Source organism: Mus pahari, unplaced genomic scaffold (assembly GCF_900095145.1).
Source record: "Mus pahari unplaced genomic scaffold, PAHARI_EIJ_v1.1 scaffold_11950_1, whole genome shotgun sequence".
Lineage (NCBI taxonomy): Eukaryota > Metazoa > Chordata > Mammalia > Rodentia > Muridae > Mus > Mus pahari.
Window position 1 is genome coordinate 1 of NW_018392635.1, and position 8589 is coordinate 8589.

General features: G+C 36.0%; 1 pseudogene across 1 annotated transcript in view; it reads right to left on the minus strand.

Moving 5' to 3' along the window:
• Positions 1–5448: 5448 nt before the first annotated feature.
• The window catches only part of LOC115063330, a 16478-nt pseudogene continuing 13337 nt past the window's right edge, over positions 5449–8589 (minus strand). The window contains exon 3 of the transcript XR_003843183.1: positions 5449–6501. The product of XR_003843183.1 is annotated as a complement factor H-like (transcript). The remainder of the gene's footprint in view (positions 6502–8589) is intronic.

The following is an 8589-nucleotide window of genomic DNA, read 5'->3' on the forward strand; positions in this document are numbered from 1 at the left end:
GAAAGTGTCCTGAAACTGTTGTGAATAGGGATTGAAGACAGAGGCAAGAAGGGAGCCTCAGACCATGAGGTTAGGTTATAACAACTCATTTATTCCTAAACATTAATAAGCAAGTAAATGTCAAAATGGGATTTCACTCATACACACACACACACACACACACACACACACACAAACACACACACACACACGAACACACATGCATTGCTTTCAGGTCTCACAGAAGCACAGTCCATGGTGTGGGTTGTCTCACTTGGAGGAGAGTGTCCAGGTCATCTGAGCATGACAAACTCTCTTTCATGTTGCAGTGCCACACCTTGGGGTTTAAACTATTTTTAGCTAATCATAATTAATGCATTCACACATTATTTTACCAGGCTTCAACTTTAGCACACTCACTCACACACTCTAAGCTTGGTTTCCATTTCAATTTTCTTATGTTATTTCAAGAGAGACAGAGGCAAAGAGAGACAGAGAGACAGAGAGAAACAGAGAGAGAGAGAGAGCCTCATCCTAGTTCTGTTACTGTAGAGATCCTTGACAAATAAATATTTTGATATAAGAAGTGAATCGAGAACAATAGAAACTTAAGGAGAAATCTTTTAAATACCTGGAATAAGGTTTTCTGTATTTTAAAACTTAAAAGAACTGCAGCCTATCCAATTATCCCCTTGCCTGGGATCTCGGAGAGCCCTGAAAGCCCATGATTTAATGTATATTACAAACTTGAGGAGATATGTGCATTTGATTCACCAGTTGTGATTGGCAATTTTTAACCCTGTATATGAAACTTTTGACAGTTGCAGGGAAGATGTGAAAAAATGGTGTGGGTTGGTTACTATTAGCAATTCTAGATCAGTTGGCAAAAGATAAGGATTAGTTTCATGGTAATATAACTAACATCTCAGGATATGGTGACGGGCAACAAAGAAATCAGTAATAAAACCAACTGACCCCAGGTACATATAAATAGCCTAAATCTTTCTGCATGTACTTGAAAAGAAAATCACTTTACACAGCTCACATTGTGGTAAGTCAAACTCAAGTTCTCCTTATAATTTTAGCTGAATTACAGTGAAACTTCAAGTGTCGGTTTCTGAAACTAAGGGCATTAATTTGTAAAGAATGGATATAATGTAAGGATCTGTAGAACAACCCTGTTGAAACAGAGACCTAAGGAAGCAGTATCCTCATCCCCAACCCCTGACATATTGCCTTTTCCTCCTTTGACTGAAGAAATTAATCTTTTATTGTCCACTAATCTAGGAGTGTTTGTCTCTGAAGGAAATGANAGGTAATATCCACAATATCCCTCAGGGATAACCAATAGTTTCCCTTAGATGTACAACCAGACTTAAAGCACAGTAGACTTTTAGAGGGGAGGTAGAACATGTAGTCTAAGAGGAGATGAAACATGCTACTAAGGATCTTAACTCAGTTTGCTAGTTTATTCAAGCATAATAAGTTAGAAACCTAGGGAAAAAACTTTAAGACAGTGGGATAAAGGTGGAAGGAACATGAAACTGGATTATTAATAAACTGGATTATTGATACAAGTCCATTGAGTGGAGACTTAAAGTTTAATACGGAAGCCTGCACAGTTTAAAAAATTTCAGGAGTTTGTTTTAATGATTGGCTGAATGATTGATCAAAAGATTACCTACTAAAAAGGAATTTGAGGGCGCCTGATGTTCCCTGACTTAGTGTTGATGAAAGAGTTTCAAATGTTCATGAAATTTGTAAAACTAGAGTTGGTATTCTAAGTACAACCTAACCCTCCATAATTGAAATGCCCAGAAGACATGCCCTCCATGAATCCTATGACATACAAAATGGTGAAAGGGGCACAAACGCATTTAAAGTGTTTTGTTGTCAATGTTTTCCTTGTTGCAGAACTTAAGGTTGGAAATATTGCTGGTCAGTTGTGTGAATTAAATACAATCAGTTTGTGTCCAGAAGTACTAGAGGCTAGGTAAAGCACTGAATCAACAAAGGCAAGTTGATTGTAGTTACCTCAATGGGCAGCATAGACAAATCAGTGTGCATAATGGCTTAATCATACTGATGAGCATAGGCAAAACAAATTGTATGGTGGCATAAATATGGACCTGTGATACTGGCTTATAAATCATGGTATTTTCAGTCATGATATAGATAAGAGACCAGTGAGTATTTGTTTGATCTGTATAAGCAGAAAAATTGTCAAACAAATAAAAAAAGATTCCATTGGATCCTGTCAAAAGCTAATCTCAGCCAGGTAATCAATTTCCATACTTGAGCCAGTTTGCAAACCCAAAATGCCTTGAATGAAGAGACAACCAGATACCCCTAAGTAATTTTATAGTGTGAGAAAGGAAACAGTCAGACTTTCCAGGGTTTATTTGATGCTAGTTCTGAATTGATGCTGCTTAGGGAAGATTTGAAGAAATATTGTGACACTTCAGTTAAAGTGGAGACTAATTGAGATCAGATGACTAATGGAGGTTTCATTAATTAACTTGTCTTAACCCTGACTTTCAGTATGTCCGGTGGGTCCCTGAAGTAATTCTGAGATAATGTCCTCAATTTTCATTAGTTCCCTGACATAAAGAGCGAAGGCCCCTGTGGTTGGGAAGGCTAAATGACCTTTAGGGTTGTCTCTGCCAAAGAAACTAGTGAATAAATAACAGTATAATATCCCTAGGGAAATTAGCGCCAACAATAATGATGTAAAAGATGTGTGGGTGATGGTTCCTATCATATATCCTTTAAATATCCTAACAGGCCAGTGTAGAAGATAGTTGAATCATGTAGTACAACAGTTGATCATTGACCACTCCACCAGGTAGTAACTGCAAATATGGCTGTTAAACTAGATATATTGTCCTTACTTGAGCAAAATCAACAAGTCTCCTGGCACATGCTATACAGCTATTGCTCTGGAAAATAATTATTTTTACTGCTACTATTCCATAAGGACCACCAGAATCAATTTTCTTTCCGTTTTCAAGAGCAGAAGTAGATTTCCTCAGTTTCACCTCAAGGATATATTAATGCTCTAGATCAGTGTCATAACTGAGTTATAAGGTACAATGTTTTGTATGTGAATGGCCCCCATAAGCTCAGAGATTTGAGTGCTTGATCACCAGGAAGTGTAGCCTCATTGGAGCAAGCCTGTGTTTGTTGGAGGAAGTGTGTCACTGGAGGTGGGTTTTGGGATTTCAAGTGCTCATGCCAATCCCAATGTCATTATTTTCTGTTGCCTGCTGTTATGTATGAAGGACTCTCAGTGACCTCTGCAGCACCATGAATGCCTGCATGCTACCATGCTTTCCATCATGACAATAATGGACTAAATCTCTAAATATAAGCCAGACTCATTTATATTCTTCTTTAAAAAGAACACAATGGTCTGGTGTGTTTTTTTTTTTCACATAAACAGAACATTGTCTTAGAGAGAAAGTATTTTGATTATCTATAAATTCGTCAAAGTATCATGTTGATGAAGTATAACAACAGGCATGCTGATTGGACCAGGTAAGCAATAGGTAGCAACCATTTTGAACTCACTGGTACCACATTTGGGTAGTAGATGATGGATTTTTAAAAATTGTATCTGGTCTCTCTCAACAACCAAAGGGGGGGGGACTTCGAGAGACTCTGGAGAAATCACATTCCTCATTCAGGTGTATTACTCTGGTGCATATACTAAGTGACTGCTAAATTTGGGTCAGGCCTAAAGCAGTAGAAATCTCTTTCAAACGTGTAGGCTGATGTGGAGGCTGATCTACTACTTAGACAATGTGATCCAGAAGACTTGATGGTACTTGAGGTGTCAATGGCAGATAGGAATGCTCTTTGGAGCCTGTCACAAGACCCCATAGATGAATTACAGAAGAGAAATTTGGGATTTTGTAGAAAAGCTCAATCATCACCTGCAAAAAAGCTATTCTACATTTGAAAAACAGCTCTTAGTTTGCTATTGAGCCCTAGTTATCATTTGACCTGGGAAGCACAGATGAGGTAAGGGTTACCTGACCTACCAAATCATAAAGTAAGAATTACATAGCAGCAGTTTATTCTCAGATGAAGGCTTTGTATAAATAATTGAGTCTGAGAAGCCCCTCAAGGCTGGAACAAGTCAATTACATGAAGTCTACCAAATGATTTTTACTCTTATTAAAATTCTCTCTGATGAAAAGTATGTACCCAGAGCCTCATGGTCTGTTCTTTATGATTTACTTACTGATAAAAAGTCTGGGGCCTGGTTTACTAGTGGTTCTGCATGTTATACAGGCACCAACCAGAATTGGACATGTACCCAATTACAAACCCTTTTGGTAATGCTGAAAATCATGGTTTCAGAGAAATCTGTACGATGGGCAGAAGTTCAGACAGTATACATGNTCATATATTCTGTTTGAAACGAGAATGTGCACTTGTTCGCTGATTTATGGGCTATAGCTAATTTGTTGGTTGGATGGGGCTTGAGGAGGATCATGACTGGAAAGTTGATGATAAGGACCTTTGGGTAAAAAGATCTATGTGGATAGATCTTTCCAAATTGTCAGAAGGTGTAGAGAAACTTGATTGCCATGGAAATGTTCATCAATAAGTGAGATTTGCTGAGGAGGATTTCAATAAGCAAATAGCCTAAATGCATGATTCTGTGAATAGTCAACTTCTTTTCACAGACATCCTTGTCAATGTCCAATGGGCCCACGAACAATGTGGAAATGGTGAAATGATGAGGTATATACATGGACTTGAAAACATGGATTTCTACTCACCACGGCAGCCCTGGCTATAGCCGTATTCTTAGTGTCAAATCTGCCTACAGCATAGACCAATACTGAGCTCCTGATATGGCACCATTCTCTTCTCCAAGAGAATGCAACCTGGTGACAAATTGCCTGATATTGGATCACTCCTTCTGCGAAAAGTATACCTTTTTGGTTTTCTGGAATGGATATAGGTTCTAGTTATAGATTTGTCCCTCCTACAAACAATGCCCCTGACAAAATGACTTTGTGGACTTAAATAATGCCTCATTCACCGCTGTCAATTTGCACACAGTTTTGCATCTGACCAAGACTCATGATCATAGAATCCACTGATCTTATAATGTTGCCCATTATTCTGCAACAACTAGTCTAATGGAGAGATAAAAAGGCCTTTGAAGACATAGTTTTAGTGTGAAACTACATGGCAGCAGCTGAAAGAGCTTTTGCACTATCTTGAGAGAGCAGAATATGTTTTGAATATTCACACAGTATACAGTATATTCTCTCCTGTAGCCAGGATCCATGGGTCAAGAATCAAGGGGTAGGAAACAGAAACCCACTATCACCCCTACTGATACACTAGGAAAAGAATTGCTTCCTTTTCCTGAGACCTAGAGCTCGACTACACTAAAAGTTTTGTTTTCAGAAATGAGAATGTTCCTGCAAGAAGCCTTAACAAACACTGTGCTCAGTGTGACACATTGTCTTCTGCTGCTTGTGAATTAATATGTAGAAATCTAAGCCTTTTTGTCAGCATCATGTCTGCCTGGACACTGTCATACTTTCCACCATGATGATAATGGGCTAAAAATATTAACTTGTAAGCCAAACCCAATTAAATGTTATTCCTCATGAGTTGCCTTGTCTAATATGACTCTTTATAGCATTAAAATCTTGTCTAAGACAATGTTCATTGCCTGTTTATAAGTGATACCAAATATTTATAGTTTTTAATGTCAATATTATTAAAGTGATAGGATCATACACCTTGTGAAATTTTTAATCCCTTTGTAAAATGGCTTGAATCTTTTATTATTTCAATGTACCAAATATTAGAAGTTCATGTGCAAGACGTTTCTTAGATTCTTTTATTTGAAACTATGATATAGCAATTCATTGTATGCATTAGTGATATAATATATGATTGTTTGGTTGTTACATGCTTTGTGAAATCATATTAATTAGAAGACTCAATCAACATGTCTTTTATTCACTGTAAATCAGAACCTCACATCAAAAGGTATCCAGGAAATCTGAGAACATTCTGAATAGAAATAGATGTTGAAGAATTTACATCTATTTTCTTGATTGAAATAGTTTGTCATTGGACTTACCATATTTTGGATTGGGAGTTTTTAATGTACTGCTTTTGTATTTTGTCAATAGTCTTTAAAGTTACAAATTAATCACCATATAACAAAAGTACTTGCATTTATGAGACAACATGAGTTAATCAATACTTCAAATGCAAATTGAAACTATATTAGTGATATGCATTTCATTTCTAAACAATAAAATCAACTAATAAATGTATTATGATTTTATACACAAGTGGGATAATTGATGTGACCATTAATGCACTTTGTACGAAATGGCAGTGATCCTCTTGCTTTTTGATATCCCGGTTTACAGTCAAATTGAATATCCTCCCCTGAATGGGAATAAATCTTCTCAGTGTTTATCCATTTGAGAATTAGTTTGTGTGCTTCCATAATGTCTTTTGATATTACACATGCATCTGAAGGAAAAATTACCAAATTTCATTAACTATTACATAAACCAACAGAAATTACCCCTATCTATAGACTAATTCCATTTTTTTCTGAAAATTATCTATAAATGTAATGTCATTATCAGTAACTGCAAAAATTAATTTTTGATTTAAAAACTAATCTATGTATCTGCAGTTAACTCATCTTAATAGACTTTCCAGAAAATTATGTTAGAGAACTGATATCATATTCAATAAATGGTATAAGGATAATTGGGAGATGATTAAAATTTGATACTGTCTGTAGTTGGTCAATGACAGCGATGTAAGAACAAACCACTGAACTTACAACAAAACACAAGAGGGAAACATTTCATTGGTTTTGGACACTGAAGGCTCTCCAAATTGTAAGACAAAAAGCAAACCTTGACCCCTGGATTTCATCACAATGACGTACTTGTGGATAGCACAGAGCATAATCAATACAACAAAGAAAAAGGAAACCAGTTGAATCAGAGTAAATGGTTGTCTATTATTTGTTTCTAGGTATTTACATATCTTTTTTAGAAGTGTCATGCCAAGAAAACATAAAAAAGTGAAAATTAATTGTCTTGGTTTCGGTTGGGTTGGGTTTTATTTGATTTGATTTGATTGATTTGGTCCCAGTTGGAAGTTACAATACCACTTGCCCTAAATCGGCCATNTCTTTTTTGAAAAGGCTTTGCACTATATTTGTCTCACATTATACTTAAATAATTGATCAGGATTTTAGTTGGTTGATAACTTTTAAATGAAATGTCATTCGTCATGGTAAAATGCATTTTTAAAGAAAAATGAGCCAACCAAAATTGTATAAATGAGTAGATAATTCTTAAAAAAAAATACATACAAACCTGAGTAGAAAAAAAACTTAATATCATTTGCTGTCATTTTTTACCAAAGCCATAATAAGATACCTTGTCACTCAGAACAGTATTAGAGAAAGGAGACCTTAAAATTATAAATGCTGTACTCTACTCAATTCATTCTATGAAGCCACAATTACTCTGATACGTAAACCACACATAGATCCAACGAAGAAAGAGAACTTTAGACCAATTTCCCTTATGAATATCAATTCAAAAATACTAAATAAAATCCTCCCAAACTGAATCCAAGAACACATCAAAATGATCATCCATCATGACCAAGTAGGCTTCATCCCAGGGATGAGGGATGGTTTAATATAAGGAAATCCATCAATGTAATCCACTATATAAAAAACTCAAAGACAAAAACTACATGATCATCTTGTTAGATGCTGAGAAAGCATTTGACAAAATCCAACACCCCTTCATGATAAAAGTCTTGGAAAGTTTAGGAATTCAAGGGCCCTACTTAAACATAATAATAGCATAATAATAGCAATCTACAGCAAACCAGTAGCCAACATCAAAGTAAATGGAGAGAAACTCAAAGCAACCCCACTAAAATCAGGGACTTGAAAATGCTGCCCACTTTCTCCTTATCTATTTAAAATAGTACTTGAAGTCCTAGCCAGAGCAATCTGACAACAAAAGGAGATCAAGGGGATACAAATTGGTAAGGAAGAAGATAAAATATCATTATTTGCATATGATATGATGGTATACATAAGTGACCCTAAAAAGTCCACCAGAGAACTCCTAAACCTGATAAACAGCTTCAGTGCAGTGGCTGGATATAAAATTAAATCAAACAAATCAGTGGCCTTCCTCTACACAAAGGACAAACCGGATGAGAAAGAAATTAGGGAAAAAACACCTTTCACAATAGTCACAAATAACATAAAATACCTAGGTGTGACTCTAACTAAGGAAGTGAAGTATCTGTATGTTAAGAACTTCAAATCCCTAAAGAAAGAAATTCAAGAAAATCTCAAAGATTGGAAAGATCTCCCATGCTCATGGATTGGCAGGATTAACAGAGTCAAAATGGCCATTATGCTGAAAGCAATCTACAGATTCAATGCAATCCCCATCAAAATTCCAACCCAATTCTTCACAGAGTTAGAAAGTACGATTTGCAAATTCATCTGGAATAATAAAAATCTTAGGATAGCAAAAACCATTCTCAACAATAAAAGAACCTCTGGTG